At 52.7% G+C, this 18750-nt stretch overlaps 1 long non-coding RNA gene across 1 annotated transcript in view; it reads left to right on the top strand.

The window, feature by feature from the left end:
- Positions 1–18329, top strand: part of LOC138688618 (uncharacterized) — a 41610-nt gene extending 23281 nt beyond the window's left edge. Inside the window, exons 2-3 of the long non-coding RNA XR_011327508.1 lie at positions 9187–9332; positions 14779–18329. This is a non-coding gene — a long non-coding RNA (uncharacterized lncRNA). The remainder of the gene's footprint in view (positions 1–9186; positions 9333–14778) is intronic.
- Positions 18330–18750: the final 421 nt, after the last annotated feature.

Genomic DNA, 18750 nt, shown 5'->3' with positions numbered 1-18750 from the left:
TCTTTGCTCTAGTCTCCCATGCATTTTACCTGCTTTCTTCACAGACCCTGCTCCCCCTGCCCCCCCCCAGTTTTTCCCTCCCTACATGTGTTACCTGATAGCTGAGGCACTCAACTTGGACTGAGACAGCCTCTGGTCTATTTCCTGCTGTGACCTTTTGCATCAGCATCTGCTCCTCTTTAGACTATAAGCTCTGTGGCAGGAATGAGCTTCTATGTATGTATGTCTGTGCCTGCAAACCATGATTTCAACTGAAATATCTATGCTCTGCTGTAGTGCATACAGCGATTAGTAATAATTCACACTTAAATAAACTCTGCTCTGCCATTCACAGGGTTGAGTTGAGAGCTACTTCTCGGTGACCTGGTGCCCAGTCTTGGTGGTGAGGCTCATTTCCAGAGCACAATGAGGCCAGTGGCTTGGAAGGGATGCAGCGCTCCTGATTCTCCATGGGAAAGCAGAGAGTACACCATTCTCTCTAGAAACAGTCCTGCCTCTGTACCCCTCCTTTGCCCCTTATCTCCAAGGACATTTGAATGCAAATAGGATCAAAGGCTTGGAGATGCCAGGTAGACTGCCTGAATATTTGCTGGCAGGCAGTGACAGGCGGTGCACTTCAGAGCAACCCATCCTCAGCTCACAAGTGAGTGAAGAGGAGGGATGGACAGAGGGCATCAAGCCCTGACCCTTCTTTGACAGTCACCCCTCTTTCTTACACTTGGGAGGCACTTGCTGCCATTTGTTGAACCAATACCTCCTGTCTGAATGGAAAATCCAGCTGGAGATGTGCCTGTGATATCTGACACTTGTAATTCCTGGTATGTTGGCCACTGCTGCAAATTGGAGAGGGAGCACAAACAGCCCCTCATGACTTGCCAGCCACATGTGGGGTTCAGTAGTCACTCCATGTGTGGGCTCCTTGGAGAGGAGAAACCTTTCCAAGCAGCAATGGGACGGTGATGAGGGTGAGAGGTGGGAGCGGGAAGTAGTGATGGCTCTCCAGTTTGGATCTGAGCAAAGAGTCAGGTGAGGTTTGAGAACTTGTGGATTTGCTCAGGCCCAGGAGCTGGTGGGGATTTGGAGGTGAGGAGCTGAGCAACTGGCAAGGGAGCCGGTCTGCCGGAAGGAAGAAAATTTTTTCTGTGCCTGTGTGTGGGTTTTTTGGCTTCCTCCTCATTGCATTCTGCCTCCAGGGACTGGCACTGTAGCTGCCACTGCAGAGTTCATCCTGGGCTTCCTCTTGGACAATAGCTTGTGTTTTTGATCAACCATAGCCATGTGCCTCCACCCCTGCCTTCTCCCCAGGCATGGAGTTTGGCTGTTCAGACAAGTGGAGGCTCACCCCGGCATGGGCACAAGCCCTGCTGCTGTGACAGCCCTGCCAGAGCCAGGACTTGCTCTCAGGGCAAGGAGAAAGATGCTGCCAGGCCCAATTGCTTCTGGTGTGCGATGGGTGTTCTGCTTCAGTATATCGACTCTGCTGCTCAGACCACCCTGCAAGTTCCCACATGGGAAGAGAGGGCTAAAGGAGCCTTGGAGGCAGCAGTGTCCTGGCCCTGAGGGGAGACCAGGCAGGTTCTCAGAGGCAAGATGGAGACACAGGTGACCAAGGCAGCAGGAGGGGAGCATGCTGCATCTGCCAGCCTCTGTCTTCTACACCTGGCCCACTGAAGGAAGCAGAAGGCTCCTCCTGTGTCAAGTCCTGGCAAATTACCTGTGTCTAGTCACTCCCTCCTCAGCAGTTGGGGCATACAGCAATAAAATCTGTCTGCATTTCAGGCAGTGCTGTTTTCAGGTTCACCTATTCCCTGTCCCAGCTGGTGATCCCCTGGAGAAGGAGGATATAGTCATGATGGGAGGGTAATATTCAGGCTGTTTACAGTGTGTGAAGATCCTTCCTCCCCATCACATACAGTATGCCATGGGTTAGCAGATCTCAGGAGTGCATGTTGGAAACCACCCCCAGGTTGTCTTCTTTGGGCTGCAGTGCCCATCACTGTGATACTTGGGCACTATCCAAATTGTTGAAGGCCTGAAGCCTCAAAGCTTAGAGCTCTTACTGGCCTCTGGATGTGACCACCGGCCCTGCCTGCATCCAGACAGAAAGCCACGGCTATCCTCTGGTTTGCAGACAGGACGTTTTCTCCCAGTAGTAGAAGTTTGAAGGCAGACTCAGGTCTGGCAGCCTGCATGGCCTATTAAAAACCAGCCTTATAAAATATGAGCTAGGAAGCAAAATGCAGTGACATAAGAGGAGGAAACCACCAATTAGGAACAGCCCACAAGGGGATGCTTTCTCAGGAGCCAGGCGGCACTCTGCCAACAGGGCTTTTGGAACAGGATGGGGCTGGCTGGGGAGGGCAGAGCCAGGGGTAGCTGCCTTGCACAGAGCCTTTCTGCAGTCAGGAGGGCTGGTCCTGCAGCCCAGGAGCTGCTGCCCCTGAAGCGGGGCAGCGAGGGATTGTTAACCAGCTGGGTGAGGGCTAGCACCCAGGAGTGGGGAGGAAGAGCAGGAGGAGCGCCGGGAAGGTACAGCCCTCCTTAGCCTATGGCAACCAGCTAGCAATGGGGAATTCCTTCCTCCAGAAAGCAGCTTTGCCAATGAGCAGCTGGGATTAGCTTGCAAAGCTCTCCTGATAGTCAAGTTTCCCACAGAATGGCAAATGCAGGGCTGCTGCAGGCAGGCAGAGGCTCTGGGGCCCTGAAGCGAGCAGAGAGAGGTGCCCCTGTGCAAAACGAACCCACAGCTGGTGTCCAGCTCCAGAGGTGACCTCTTACACCATCAGGTGTACGTTGATAGAGAAAAAGGACACAAGGTCTGAGCTTTGTTGTCAGTTCATCCTTCTGATGGTTTGGTAAAAGCCAGGGGATTATTGTTTAGTTCTTGGCCCATTGGACTGTTGTGGCTGGCTGGTAGTCAGGGTTATTGTCCATTGGTGGTGGCAGAATGTGGTTTGTGGTGGGGGCCACGCTCCTGATAAGGAGTGCTGAGACACTGAGGGCTGAACGACCAGGATGTGGCGTGTGGACCAATACCATGTGCTTTCTGCTGGAGAGAAGAGGAGTGGGTGTGCAGTGTGGCTTTTATTTGCTGCAGTCTGTCTTGATTTTCAGTTTTCCTGGAGGTGCCAGCTTCTTACCAGCTTAGGGACCTGCTTAGGCAATGGGGTCTTGAGGGACAACAAGGTAAAATACTTACTTGGAGCCACTGGGTGCTGCCTACAGGGACTCTCCAGGGCCTGTGAGAAGGGCCTCCAGCAGGCAGCCTGAAGCACCTGAAATCCCATCTGCTTTTTGGGTTGCTAGCGGGAACTTTGTAGGAGATTTAGGTCCCACTGTTTTCTCAGCAATGAGGTTGCTTATCAACTGGTTGCCCAGACAGTTTTTAACATCTCCTGTGGTCACCATTTACTACCCCTGTAGTGGGCACCTGGCCAGTCTCTGCAGGGCTTCAGTGCTTTGCTTCAGCTCTTTAATGACTGGGTCTGTGCTTTGGGAGCAGCTCAGCCATCCTCACTGATGCCTCTGACTGAAAAGACACATGAACTGTGCTTCAGGTCAGATCTGCCAGGCGAGGATTGCTGCAGTAATAGCGAGCACAGTGGCCACCCAGAGCACTGTGGGCAATGTGGCACAAAGTATTTTGAAGATGCTGTAAGTTAGAGCTGCTTAAATATTTGCTTGGCTTGAAGCAGGGACTGAGATCTCACTCTCTAGCATCCTGGACGTTTTCCCCATCCTGCAAGTTTCTGTGTGGAGGTGCTCTCCCTCTTCCTGAGGAGCTGTTCCATGTTATGTAAGGGATTCAGTGTTCATTAGGTGGGGGATTTGAGCACAGGTATCATCCTGTCAGAGGAACCACAGCAGTGTAATGAATCAGTCTCTCTGGTCCATTTGATGCAGACCATGAATCTGGGTCTCCCACATCCTTCTTGAGTGCCTAGCCTTGACCTGTGTGATCTGTCAGCCCTGATAAGTTTTCACAGAAAGGTTCATTTCCATTAAATTGATATTTTTCCAATTAAAAAAAAAAGCTTACTGAGAAATATCAGATAAGATCTAGTGCAGACATGTCAGTCTTCTTCCCAGAAGAGAATCTGCATCAGAAATCATTTTGCACCAGCTGAAAAAATGCACCAGAGAAAAAAATGCACTGCAAACTTACCAGTAAGCGCTTTGCCTATTAGTGTATGCAAGTGAAAAAACAGAAAGGAGCTCTAGTTTGACGTACCAGGTAACAGAAATCAGGCTGTGTAGTATTTTCTGCCTAACTACCCATATCTAATATGAACAGCATGGTGAAAAGGGAAACAAGAAGTAGCTAGATGTTAGAAAGATATCGTTTGAGTCATAGCGGAGTGAACAGGAAGTCCTGATGATTCAAGATTTGGCACTTTCCCTAGCTGAACCCAATGCCACATCCTAGCGCCAGGAGAAACTAGGCTGTAGGAAGTGCTATCTTCCGGCTGAGATAACAGACCCATGATCTTCCTCTTCATCAGTGAGGAGTCCAGTGGTATTTTTCCTGAGAAAGTAAAGCCCTGTTCATAGTATCCTGGCCAAGACTATGTGTGGAAGTCTTCACTGTCTCAGTTTCCAAACTGTAGTGAAACCTCATTTCAAACACATCTTGCTCTGTGATAGTGTGCACATATATTTATTTGTTAGTCTATTTGAGGAGCTAGTCCTGTTGCTCATTAGGACAAGTTATGTTTATCCTTTTTGTTATGTTACTTATAGCCTTTATTTTTCTCTGTCTTTGAAGTGCTGAGATGCAGAGCCACTCTCATTGGATATGTGTGGACAACACTGTTGTTTGGTGTGTGCATTTTGCTCCAGATAAAGTCAAATCTGTGCTTTTCTAAATTCCTTTTGGAAAGAAATGTTACTGGGAGGAAGCTTCGTGTGACCCCCAGTCCGCTTTATGGGTGCTGTGGGCCTCAACTGTTGGGATGTAATGATGTTAATTAATGATGGCAATCATTACTCTTTCTCTGCTGATCATTTTTGGAGCAGTGCTTAGCTATTGTGCTTCTCCAGCTGTCTCTCCTCCTCTCCCCTTCCCCTCTGCCCATCTATTGGTATGTGCCTGTACATCCCGCTTGTCCACTGTCCAGGTACCCTTGGGGAAGCACAGATGTATCTACAGTCCAAAATCCTGCTGTGACTTGTTGAAAGTGTTCCCGCAGCGGTGAAAATCTTATATTTCATAGCCAGCTGAACAAAAAGGAAGGGCTCTGCGTGGATGACTCATTTCATTTACCTTTGCCTATAGCAGAAGCAGCTAAAGGATTTCCAGTCGGTTGCCCCATTAGCCAGAGTGTCTCGCTGCGGATCTGTTGAAATTGCATATGTAGCAGCAGTCATGGTTGTTGCACTGGTGAGCTAAAGAGGGCACTTGAGGCTTTTGAGCAGCAAACATAGAGTCCTGAGAAAGAACTAACATATAGAAACTATGCAGACCATCCCTGGCCTGCTGGCTGTTGCGGGCCTTATCCCCACCACCTCTGCCAAGCCCGGCCATAGGAATGATGTCAGTGAGTCGCTCTACAGGGTTCTGGAGAGCAGTGAAATGCACCCAGTGAAGTCAATGATGACATTTCCAGTCCTGGGGGGTTACACGACCATGGATTGCCCCCACACCTATTCTGTTGGATGCAGATCTGGCAGCAGGACCCTTCAGCTCCTTGAGTACAACACATCATATCTGGGAACAAGGCCAAGGGGGAATGAAGGAGACTTCAACTGGTGTGAATCCCAGCTGCATGTCTGCTTAGCAACATAGGTTTTCATAAATATATTGTTCATGGCTCTGTGCTCTCTGCTGTTTTTTTTTGCTGCATGCAGAGGCCCATGTGGGAGCTGAGGCCACCCCTAGGACCACTGACCCACTGTGGCCAAGAAAGTGGTGGAAATGCTGAAGCTATCAACCACTGGGCTCTACCAGCCACCTCCCAGGTGCTGCTCTTCACAACTGAACAGTGGGAGCAGTGGTTGCCGTGGGTCCTGCAGCAAGGAAGGCAACAAGCCTCTGCTCATCTTCCTAAGCAGCCACCCAGTGTCTGATGCACTCTGGCTGCATCTGCTGGGGAGCTGTGCTGCAATGTGTAAATGCCAAATGGTGAAGACCTTAAGACCAGACAAAGATTTGGGGAGAAAAAACCTTACATTACAATGTTATTGTAGATTCAATTTGGGTCAAAGGCTTTTCCTTCATCCTTCTGAGATGTACCTGACCTCAGATGCATCTGGCATTGAGCTGGGCATGAGCTGAGGATCCTGTGTCCATTTTTTGAAGGGACGATGTGTATGGATGAAGTTAGCCCCACTTTTTGCTTTATCCCTAGGCACCTCCACACCTGGGTTCAGTGGGTGGAACAAGAACTCTTCCAAACGCTGATGCCAAATGACCAGAGAAAGACTCCAGGGCTCCCCTTCCAGCTCTAGGAGACAAATTGACCTAATGGATGAAGCAGGCCCCTGGGAGGCAGGACTGCTGAAATCATGTCCTAGCAGTGGGAAGGGGTGAGGTTGGGTAGCCAGGAGAGGGGACAAGGAGCCAGAATTCATAGGCTGTGGCCCTATCCGTAACGGAGAGTCTTTTTCTAATTGTGGTGGCAGAGAACGTGGGTCAGGACTTATCAGTATTATGGACAAGCCACCCAGAAGCTTTGTTTGCCTTTGATTCTGGTCTTAGTTCATTCAGGTTTTGTCTGAGGCCGGTTCTGAACCCACTCCTTTCCCTTTGAAATGATTTTCTGCTAATGGCATAAATGAGAAAAAAATGACTTCATTGCCTCCCTGAGTAAACAGATCCCACTCCATCCTCAGAAAATGAAAGCTGAGGATTCATTTTCGTCTGGACCCATGGCAGATGAATCAGAAAGCTGGACTTTTCATCTGTTTGAGGCTGAGCTGGGCTGACAGGAGCAAGTGAGCCGAATGGAGATGGCGGAAGTGGCGTCAGAAGCTGGCACCTCCATGAGCCGGGAAAGCAGTGTGCATTGGACATGAACGCAGATGAGGAGGAGGGAGACATCCAGCTCCAGGCCTCCCGATAGTTCAGCTGTTGAGTCATCGGGGTTTGGGGCTTTGCAAAACAGTGAGGGGGCAAGGGTGAGCAAAAAGCCAAGAGCGTGCGTGTGTGAGAAAGATGTTTCATCTCTGGCAGTGGGCCAAAGGAGCGGCTATGTAACTGCAGCCCTTGGAGACACACTTGCAAACACACATGCTGGCTTCACATGCACACTTTTGCTCACACACACGTACCACTAACAGCACATGGAGGCTGCTCCCAGAGGCTGGCCCTGCTTCATGCTGGTCCCTGTTAATGGCCAACATCTGGTGAGGTAGCTGGGGTGGAGAGACAGCTGGGGCCAGCGAGCCCTTTCCCTGGCTATGAGTGAAGGGGAGGGCTGATGGCTGGGCTGGGGTAGGCTGGACTAGGCTTGTCTTCTCTAAAAGCAGCCTGCAAACACTCATTCCTGCTTCGTGTGTGGAGAGCAGAGGTTGAGCAGCTCTCTGCTTTTATGTTTTGTGTGTTAAAGAGCCACTGAAAGACAATAGCGTGAAACCCCCAAACCAAAGGTCCCTGGCTGTGCCAGGCCATAATAGCCAAGCAGGTTTTGCCAGCCCAGTCTGGCTTTGCCAAGAGGCCTTAGCTTTGATATGGAGCATGGGAGCACAGACATCCTCAATATAAGTTGTTAGGAAGGATTCGTTATGCTGATGAAGGGATTTTTCACCACGGAGATGGGCTGTTTACAGATTTGGGGTTGTCTGACCTTCCTGTTGGCAGAACTGGGGAGGAGGCAGTAGCCATCTGCAGCAGCCCTCCCTGCAGAAAATCAGTGGTGTTTTGGCCCCCAGGGAAGAGCATTCACTGGCGTGAACTGGTGGCTAATGGTGACCCTGCTAGAGAGTGTGTGTGTTCGCCCCGTGGCTGCCTGCAGTGGTCCTGCTCCTTGCATGTTCCCCCAGGTCTGACATTAAGTGAGGTGGGGTAGAAAATGCACAGGTAGGGAAATATGGGAAAACTTTGCATTTCTTAAGCTACAGCCTTCTTCATCTGGGAGGACTCCCCTGCCAAGCTTGGGTGGCCACCCCCCTTCTTCCTGGCAGCTGCACCCCATCTCACCCCTGGAGTTTATCTGCAGGGGCCCAGGATGGCGATGCTCACACCTTGCCCAGCCTGGAGAATCCCCGTCCTCCCCATCGGAGCTCTGGGCAGCGGAAAACCTCCCCCGTGTCTCAGCCTGTCTGAGCCTGGGCTGCGGCTACCCCGAGACAGCTCTTAGCAAACATACCAAAGGCTTTCTGGGCATCAGAGAAGTGATATTAACCAGCTCTGCTGTTATCATAGCCTCCTCCTTGAGAGTACAGGTAGGAGGGCTGTCAGAGGTGGTGAGAGAGAGACAGGGGTTATGGCAAGGTGAAGGAAAGAGAAAGGGTCTTTTACAAATGAAGAGCAAGATGTCGTCTCTGCCTGTCTGGCGTGGGACTCCTGAGGAATGAGGCCTCCTTTCCTGCAGCTGAGCATGCCCGTGGTTCCCACTGGGCTGCACCCACTGGGATATGTGCTGCCCGACACGCTGCTGAACTGAGGGTCCAGGAGGAGTGATGGGGTGGTTGGGGCTAAGAATGGTGCACCTTGGGGGCATGCACCGCAGAGTGTGGTGCTGGGCCTTGGGAACTGAGAGCCTCGCCAGCATCCTTCCCCCTCTCATCACCTCTCCACCATTCACCCTGCCTGTAAGGCACTGGGTAGTGAGTGCTGAAGTGAACATCGGAGTACCTCTCACCCCAGTGATGTCCTCAAACCAGACCTCTCCCCGACCTGGGGCCAGTGAGGCCGGACTCTGCCCTGGGTCTCTAGCTTCCAGGTTGAGTGTGGAACCACAGAGGAAGGCTGAGGTTAGAGTGTAGCCGTGCATCTAATTACTCCCCCAGACATGCGTACGCATGGCACACCATCACCGGACACAGTCCACACGTCCCCACTTGCTCACCACTGACTCACAACAGACTGGAAAAATACAATCCCACTCTAATGCTGTGATGAAGATGTAAGTGCTCTCTAGTAATACATGAGTAGTGTACGTGAGCAGCCAATCGGGACATTTGGCATCTGACGTTGCTGGGTTGAAGATTGGGATGTTTACTGTATGACTGTGTTGAGTTCAACAGGGAATGACTCGGGGCAGACCTTCTCGACATGCTCAAGGCTGTTTTGGGACGATACTCATCAGTGCTGAGGACACTGGTTCGACCTCCCTCCCTCCCCCTTCAAGCCAATCAGAAAAATGTTGAGCAATCAAAGCCCTAAATCTCAGGTAATGAGGAAACATGGGAAGTCTTGTTGCATTGTGAGACATTTCTGCTAAGAGAGAAGGAATTAATCCTGGTGGGTGTTGGGGGGGTCACTCACTGGAGGTCGACCTGTCTGGGGCACCATGACGAGGCAGTGAGTGAGCTGGTCGTGACCAGGGAAAAGGCAAGGCCTTGCCACCATCCTCCCTCCTCACTTGATACTCCTGTGTGGTGGCATCTGGACACAAAGCCCTGCTGAGGGGGATCCGCCACAGAGGACCAGACAGCTCCCACCTCACAGGGTGGGAGGGGGCACCATGTCCTTGCTCAGAGCCGGAGGAATAGCCCATGCGGCACACATGGGCTGGTGATTCCTCTCCTCTTGGGATGCTCTACATGCTGCCGGTGCTGCCAGCTGTGTGCAGCTGGGTCACAGATGTGCTGCCGTGGGGCACATTCACAACATGCCTGCGTCTTTGCTGGTGGTCTCTGGAGAGAGCCCACAGTGATCTGAAGCGCAGGTGAGAAACTGGATATTCCTGGGCTCTGTGGCACTTTCTTTGAAGGCCCATCTGTTGAAGGTGCTGGTGCTGGCCCAGCCATGGGATCAGCAGGGGTGTCCTTTACACCTTTATACCTCACCCCTTCGCACTTGCGCACTTAAGGGATTAAGGGCCAGACATCAAGGGGGAGACGTCTGGTCTCCTGACGTGTCGGACTGGGAGGACTGGAGAGGCAGAGCCTCTACCTGGTGAAGGGATAGATCCCAGCCACAATCTCCCAGGCACTGGTGGAAACCAGTTTTATAGCCTGCAGTATTTAGACAGAGTAGTTAGGAGGCTGCAGGGTGTCGCTGGGGTATAGTACTGTGACTGAGGCTGCTGCACCACTGTCCTCTCCCCTTGGCCTTTCACAGGCAGAGGAGAGGAGGCAAGACCTCAGTGAAGGGAAAGGGCAGGGAGCTATATGGACATCCTGACACAGGGATGAACCCTGCGTTGACTCCTCTCCTTCATGGGGCTGGAGCCCTGCACGTTTGCTGTCACCTAAGGGCTTCTGTCCATGAGTGATCCCAGGTTACCAACACCTCCTCTCTGCCATGTGAATGTGCTCCCCACTATTTGCACAAACAGGAGTCTCAGCCAGAATGATGGTCTGATCTGAAGTCATGTTTATGCAGCCAGAGCTGCTATAGGCATCTGTGATACAGCTGCCAGGCCTTGCTTTATGTTTGCCCACCAGCCCACCCGACTTTCAAACCCTTGATGGCACTGGGCTGCCGTGCAGCTGGAGCACCAAGGAAGAGTTTGGTGATGCACTGTGTCCCTTTGAGACGGACCACGCTAACCCTCTGGCTCTGCACTTCTGACCAGCTTGAACACAGGTGCCAACTGTTTGTCTTCAACCAGCATGTCCCACCAAACGCTGCTTCTTCCTTCCCACTGACTCCCACCTCTTACTGTTTGGATTCATCTGCCGCCAAATGCAGGCCCCCATGTGTTGAGTCTTTGTGAGCTGCAAGAAACTCCAGGGCAGCTGAGAGCCCGAATATCAGGTCTAGAGCAGACCTCCAGCTGAGGGGCACTGCAAATCAGACCCACAGGGGAGTCTGGCATATAAACTGATACTGAAACTAACTCGCTTGTCTCTGAGGCGGAGCAATAGGGTATCTGGTCTGCTCAGGTCTGCTGCTGGAGGACAAGACCAGCTGAGACTGGGTCCTGTTTCAGGGAAATGGTGGAAGACAAAATAGTGTAGCAGAGACACTGAAGCCTACAGAGATCAAGGGAAGCTTAGAATCACCTGGGTCCAAAAAGTTGGGACCCAAATTAAAAAAACCTACATAGAGAGAGAAAGCATAGAAAGAGACATGTTCCCAGGTCAGCTCCTGACCCTCCTGTTTTGGGTCAGGGCTTTCTATGGCTTGCCACATTGCTGAGGTACTGAGCCGTGGGCTGCTGGCTCGGAGGTGAATTTTCTCTAGTCTCAAACAATTTGTCAAGTGGCCAGTGTAAAAATGTCTCTTTACCTCAGGATCATGACACCTCATCTTTAGGGGCTGCAGTCACAGGTCTGAGGGTTTGGTGGCTGTATAAGCCACCAGCAAGAATAAACCCCTGACTGAGACCCAAACAGGTGCTGATGGGATTGGGATTCACCTGACTGGTGTGTTTTGTCCTTTGGTATCCAGGTCTATCCTGAGCATCTGGACCCAGCAGTGATGAGTGAGGAAATAGGAGCCTGGGAAACAGGAGAGGGGAATAAAAAGGTGGAAGGAGGCAGGGATGGCTCAGCCCTGCATTAGGGTGAACCATAGCAGCATTTCTCTCTGCTGGGTTATTACTTAGCAAAAGGGACAGGAGCTTGCAATGCTGAAATGTCTTCCTCCCACTGTGGCCTCTCAGGCTCAGGGCCAGAGGATGTGCTAGGGCTGTTTGTAGCCTGAAAGCCTTGGCATAAATGGTTGTCTGCATCATGGATGGGCATCCAGGTGCGTGACTGAGTAGGGGTGAATCTGGCTGCTGAGCCAGAGCAGTTGGTTTAATGCTCTCTCCACTGGTTATTAGCTTGTTGCCAAGTCAAGCTGGCATGTCAGGCTCTGGGAGCTTTGATGAGAGCACTTGTGAGGGCAGGGGGCTGTGTTTAACCCTGCAGGTGGCAAGAGCGTGCTGGGAGGCTGAAATCTGTGGAGGCAGCCCCGTTCGCAACCCACAAACTGTCTGCGGTTTTCTGCCAGCACGAATGGGTCTGTGTCTGCATGGGAAGGAAGGAGGAGAGGACAGTACAATGCTATTCCTTACACCTCTTAAGGAAAGGATGAGACAGGCAGAGGTTTCCCCTGCATCTGTGATGCTGGCGGACTCCCCAGCTGCAGTCCAAGCCTGATGCTGGGCTGGCGAGGCTGCTCTGAGTCACGGGGCGTCTGCACGCTGCGCAGCCCGGCTCCTTCCCGAGGCACGCAGCAGAGCTAGCAATGCGCCTGCATGCCTTCATCAGCTCCTGCACGTAAACTGTCCCTCCGGTCACCCGGCCTCTGAATCACAGGAGTCGGGTCCTGGCTGCGAGCAGGGGGATTTCCTGGCACCCAGCGCAAGGGTTTGCGTGTGGAGAAGCCTCCTTGCAGGCAGCTGGAAATTGTCTTCAAGGGCGCGTTTCTGGACAAGCCAGGGCTGAGAATGTCCCTGAGCGGGTGGAAGTCCCTGAGGGGCTTTGCTGTGTTTTGTGGGATCCATCCCCACAGTGAGCACAGGGACAGCGGATGCTGGCCATCCTGCACCCTCTGGTGTGATGTCTTTTGCCCAAGTGCATCCTTACTTATTCCTGCACTTCAGGGTGTCTCTGAAGCCATCTCCTTCCACAGGGTGGACAAGCCCTGACACTGCTCCCCTGCTGAGCGGGTGCGTGAAAAACCCTTGGGTGACTGGGGCTGTGTGGGGCTGTGACAACCTGGCAGGGGCCACTGCAACCCCTTTGATGAGGGTTTGTTTCTCTGGGTGCTGTCGGTGTGGGCTGGGTGCAGGGGCTGCGGGATCAGCAGAGTGAGCGGCGCTTGCTGCCTGCAGCCTCGCGGTGCTACTGGAGGACTTTGCTTGCTGCCCTGTCCCCACTATGGATGCTCCTTCCCTGGCGTCCTGGCCACTCCACCTGGTGCTGGACCCTTTTTCCCTGCATTTCCCAGGGGAGAAAATCCTTTTGCATTTCCTGTGCTTCCGCAGCACATAGCCGATGTGGGAGATGCTGGGGTTGTAGATGAGACATGGTGGCCACAGGGACCTGGCTGACTTTTACTCTCTGGGTATTTGAATGGAGGGTGCCCACTGCACCCCCTGGGCTGCTTTTCACTCACTGCAGATGGGAGAAAAGAATATTTTAGCATCAGCCAGGCACAGATGCCAAACAAGCAGCCAGCAGAAAGGCAAATATTGTGGCTACCCCAACACATCTGTTTAGAAGCAGCTCAACCCTAATTTTAAACAAAATGGGGAAGAAAAGACATTAATTGAAGACATTTCCTTAGGAATGTGATCCCTTGGCTGGGGCCTAGCATTAGCAGCCTCATTGGGAGATCATATGTCACACAGACGAGATGATTGCCCAGGCTCTGTTGCGAGCCCCTCGTGCTGCTTTTGGGCAGGTCACGTGTGCCCTGTGGAAGCCGAGGGAGGCTGTGCATGGGTGTGCGAACGCATGGCACTTTTGAAGGGGTACATACTCTCCCAGCATGACACATCTCCACCACCCTCCCCACCTCCCTGCATAGCAGCATCCTTTTTCTTGGGAAGGACTCTGTGTCAGTGGTTGGCTGCTCCTGTCCTGCTTCATCTTTCATGGGAAGGATCCAACCCTGGGGGATCCTAAAACAGATCAGCTGTTTTCCCAGCAGCCCCTGGCTGCTTGTGTGGGACTTGGATTATTGGATTGGGAACAGCTGATCCCAAGCCTATTGACAAATCCATGAAGATTTGGTGAAGCTTAGACATTGCTCTTCTGATAGTCTCCTTTGTTTGACCCCAGACCTTGTTAATCTCTGCTGCACCCAGAGGCAAGGCTGCAGAAACAGCTTCAGATGGGAAACTGGTGTGTAGTGTGGAAAAGGGAGGTCCCTGATCTTCCCATCTGCTTCTCCAGTGAGCTCTGCAGTCCTTCCTGCACTTGGTGGTGTTGCAGGTATCCGGGATATTTAGGCTGAACTCACAGGTGAGGGATGCCTGTGCTGTGGTCACAGCAGGGTGCACATCCCCACTAATACACTGCTGCCAGCATGCCTGCTGCTATGTTACCCTGTCCCTGCTATGCCCCTCAACACCGGTGTCCCCCTCCCCATCTCCTTCCTTAGAGCGGAGGCAGCATGACCTGCCCAGCTGCCCCCGTCCGACACATGGAGGTCTGAGAGAAGGGCTGAGGAAGGCCAGCCCCTCCCTGGCCACTGCAGTGGGAGGCTCTCCTCCCTCTCCCTCTGCCAGCAGAACAAAACGCATGAGCTCAGGGGGTCTCTGGGGCCTGGGAAGGGGGCTGGAGGAGTCCCACGGAGAGAAATGGGTTTGGGCAAGGAACTAGCTGCCCCAGAGCCCATGGGACCCCCCACCCCATGCTGTAGCACTCAGCGTGGGGTGAAGTCCCTGAGGGACGGACCCTGGCTTCCCAGCAGGGTCACACCAAAGCCCCACTGGGTGCCCCATGGGCAGCTAGGCTTGGTGGTGTTGCTGGGGCTGTCCCGGTGTCAGCCGGGGGTGACGTTCCCATGGGCTCCCTGTCCCTGCTGGAGCTGGCCATGCTCTGGCAGGAAGAAAGGCGATGGTTAGCTGCTGCGCCGTCATTATTCTTACACAGCCTCCTCTGTCTATGCAGCCCGCCTCCAGGATGTAATAAGTACTAATATTGGTGTTCCAAGGAGAGGCAATGGGGGCAGGGAGCACCTCGGAGGAAACCCTTGGCTCGTGTCAATCCGTGCAACTTTTTATTTTACAGATCATGCTGTAGAGCACTTCCAAGTATGAACAAACCTAAACGAAGACAGCTGGCAGAGGCTCTCGTCATCTAACTCCTTCCAGATGTGCAGTCATATGCTGCAGTTTCTGACTAATGACATCCCCGAGAAAAGCCCTGGGGATGTGGCAGTGACAGGCAGGCAAGGGGCATGCCAGGAACGTGTTGGTGGGCCAACAGCACTGACTCCCCAGGGGCTGCTGCCTGGAGACCCTGGCTGGGGAGGGACCCTCCACCATCCCTCTTCCCCTTGTAATCAGCAGGGCTCAGCAGGTGGCACAGGGCTGCCTCTGCCATGCTGGGCACCCAGGCAGCTCTCCTTGGGTGGGTAAAGCTACTTAATCCAAGAGTGATGTCCTGCAGAGATAGCTACTTCATGGCCTGGAAGCGATGAAAACTGCACTTAGTAGCATTGTGCTGGAGCAAATTAGTGATGTTTTCTGATAATGAATTGAGGTTGAAGCATTTATGCTGCTTCGTGCTTGGAAGCCCATTCAGGTCTCCCTGTGTGATGCCCCTCTGCTGCAGGGATGTCTGAGAAATCAGTCTGGGTGAGAAGATTTGTAAATCCTGCTGCCTCCCCCTGAAATATCTGTCCCGCACATCACCATTTTATGTTCCTGCACGGCCTGCGTTGTATTAGAGCTGTGCACAGTCTTCAGTGGGTTTAGTTTCCGCATGCCTCTGTGGGAAGGGCTGTGCTAGTTTTATAAGATAGGGACTGGGGTATGCTCGGTGGGTCAGGAATTGGGGGGGACCAGCCCCTCTGACCGCAGGTGAGAGATCATGTCCTCCCAGAGTATTGCCTCCTTCACACTGTCTTTCACAAACTGCAGCCAACCTGGGTCCAGGCTTGCTGCTTAGGTGGAGGAGTCATTTGGGGTATTCCCGTGGTCCCTGTTCTCCCTCTATTCCTCTCCGCACCTTTGTAATTAACCTCTGAATTCCGGCTAATCCCAGGATTAGCATGTCATGGGCTATCGGTTAGGGGTCTCACCACCCCTTGTGTGTCCTGTCATCCCTGACAAACTTTCAGGAGGGTCCAGGAAGCCAGGTTGCCCCTGAGGAGGGAGGAGGCTGGTAATGGATGGGAGATGGCAGGAGCCTGGCAGGTGGTGAGAGCTAATCCGGGGGTCACCTGTGGCCGATAATGATCTCCCAGAGCCCAGGAGCAGGGCAGAGGGGCGCAAAGAGCCTGAGGGTGTTGGGGCAGCCCCTTCAGCATCCCTACCTTGGCCCCTTCTGCCAGGCAGAGTGGGCTGCAGAGGGAAGGGAAAACCTGGTGGGCTTTCAGTGAAAGGTGTAAATATCTCCTCTGCCTGCAGGTGAAGGCAAAGGATTAGCTTGTGGCTTTTGGTGCAGCGTCTCCTCCAGGACCTAGCTATGCACGTGTGTTCCCGTGGGAGGGTGTCCTTGGGCAAAGGGAGAACTTGATCATGGGGTTTATTCAATCTCAGTGCTTGAGGTGCTCTCCAGGTCTGTGGGTGAGTTCTCCGCTCCCTTCTCAGCCTTCCTCTGCCTTGTCTAGGCCTCCCCGGAGGCACTTCACAGCTCCCAGGTGACTGATTTTCCAGGAGAGCCCCAGACAGATTCACACTTAACCTAACAGAGGCAGCGCAGTGACCTCTGTCACTTCACTTCTCCCTCAAGATGAAAACTCCCAGCCCTGATGAAGCATGCAGCAGTACAGTCAATTTAGCCACGAGAGCTGCTTTTTACCTCCAAGATGTGTAATGGACCTCAGGGTGGAAATAATAGAAATAGCAATGGAGTCTTGCTGGGATTCTGACTTTAAAAATGTGAGGGTTGGCCTATAGGAAAACAGAGACTGAAAGGGAAAACCTCATAGATAATGGCCAAGACATGCAGAACAGACCCTGGTGCCAATTTCCCCTAGCTGAGGTGTTTGTCTGTGGCCTTCAGTGGCTGTTAACCCCCTTGCCCTAAACGCCTGTGCCCTCTTCTTTTGGTGTAACTCCATGGACTGCTCTGGGACATCCCTGGGGCTGGGGAGAAGGACAAGCCCAGAGGCTGGAGCAATTCCTTGCCACACTGGCAAGGCATTGCAGGGGCTGAGCCCAGCACATGCTGCCTGGAGGGGAGCAAATCCCTGGGAAGGCACCGGGGTTTGCAGCAGTGTGGGCTGCAGCTTTCCTTCCTCCCTGGGGCAGACAAGCAGCACTTTCTTGGGCTTTCACTGTGCTCTGAGGAGGGGAAGGGGAGGAGAGCTGCTCTTGCGAGGCCGCCCGGGGAGCAAAGAGGTCGGCAGGAGCTGGCAGTTTGTTTGCACCTCTCATTACATGGAGCTGGGAGTGGGGCTGAGCTCTGGGAGGTACAGGCAAGCTTGCAGAGGAAGCAGGTGATAAGCTCCCATCCCTGCCTTGCAGTATGCTGTATGTGTACAGGATGTTTGGTTTCCTATCGATCCCATCCAGAGATGGAGGGGATGGGGAGATGCAGAGACAGGCTTTGTGGTTTCTTTAATCTGATAGTTTCCCTGCCTCTTTCTTCTACTTGCAGGCAAGTTCGTGCGTGAGGCACCTGAAGTGACAAGCTCGCACGCTCTGTCCTGGCACCAGCTGTGTTTGCAGGGAGGTGGGCTGCCAGCTCTTTGTCTCAGGAATGACTCAGGCTGACAAACCCACTCCTGGCCAGCCACAGGAGAGCCTTGCTGGAAGATGCCTTTGGCTTCTGGGAGCTGGTCTGGCCGTGCTGCTGGTGAGCACTGTGGGACAGCTGCGAGCAGAGGAAAGGGGCTGGATGGGCAGGATCAACGTGAAGGGCAACATGCACTAACTGGACACAGGAAAGTGTTTTCCATCTCCAGTGGCCACAGCATCACCTTGTCTGGGATGTCCCAGCCAAACCCAGTACAATGGTGATGGCCCAACCGCAGCCATGGCTCTGACATGTGGCAGACTGAGCTCTAGAGGCCCCAGCCACCCATAGGCCATGGTGGTGTCCCTTTCTCCAGTAGCTCTGCTCTCTGCTTTGCCTGTTCTGTCCCTGAGCTCCCCCCCCGTCCTTGTTTCAGCTGGGATAGAGTTAATTGTCTTCCTATTAGCTGGTACAGCGCTATGTATGTTTTTGAGTTAGGTATGAGAAGAATGTTGATAACACTGATGTTTTCAGTTGTTGCTAAGTAATGTTTAGTCTAAAGTCAAGGATTTTTCAGCTTCTCATGCCCAGCCAGTGAGAAAGCTGGAGGGACACAAGAAGTTGGGACAGGACACAGCCAGGGCAGCTGACCCAAACTGGCCGACAGGGTATTCCATACCATGTGACATCACATCTAGTATATAAACTGGGGGAGTGGGGGTGGGGGCATCACCGCTCGGGGACTAACTGGGTGTCGATCGGCGGGTGGTGAGCAATTGCCCTGCGCATCATTTGTACATTCCAATCCTTTTATTATTACTGTTGTTATTTTATTAGTGTTATCATTATAATTATTAGTTTCCTCTTTTTCTGTTCTATTAAACTCTTCTTATCTCAACCCACAAGTTTTACTTCTTTTCCTGATTTTCTCCCCCATCCCACTGGGTGGGGGGGGGAAAGTGCGTGAGCAGCTGCGTGATGCTTAGTTGCTGACTGGGGTTAAACCACGACACCCCCCCAGCTCCTGCCTCTTGCCTGAGTCTCCTTCATTCCTGGAGTGAGAAAATCCTCCCTGGAGGAGCATATCATGCTGCCTAGAGATGATCTTCTGCCACAGGAGCTCCATCTGCCTGAAATGCCCATTTTGTCCATTAGCTGCTAGTGAGGGAAGAGGCATGAGGACAGGACCATCCCGGGGGTTAAAGCTGAAGGTACTGGGGCATGCTGAATTGCCTTTTTCTGCCTGGAGGATTTCACTGATGGGGTAATGTACTCCAGGTGTGATGGAAAATGGAGCATCACGCTTTGCTGAAACAACACGTCTCCTGTGAGAGATGCAAACTGTGAGCATTGGAA

Source organism: Haliaeetus albicilla, chromosome 13 (genome assembly GCF_947461875.1).
Source record: "Haliaeetus albicilla chromosome 13, bHalAlb1.1, whole genome shotgun sequence".
In the NCBI taxonomy this organism is placed as follows: domain Eukaryota; kingdom Metazoa; phylum Chordata; class Aves; order Accipitriformes; family Accipitridae; genus Haliaeetus; species Haliaeetus albicilla.
This window is presented reverse-complemented; position numbering and strand designations above follow the sequence as displayed.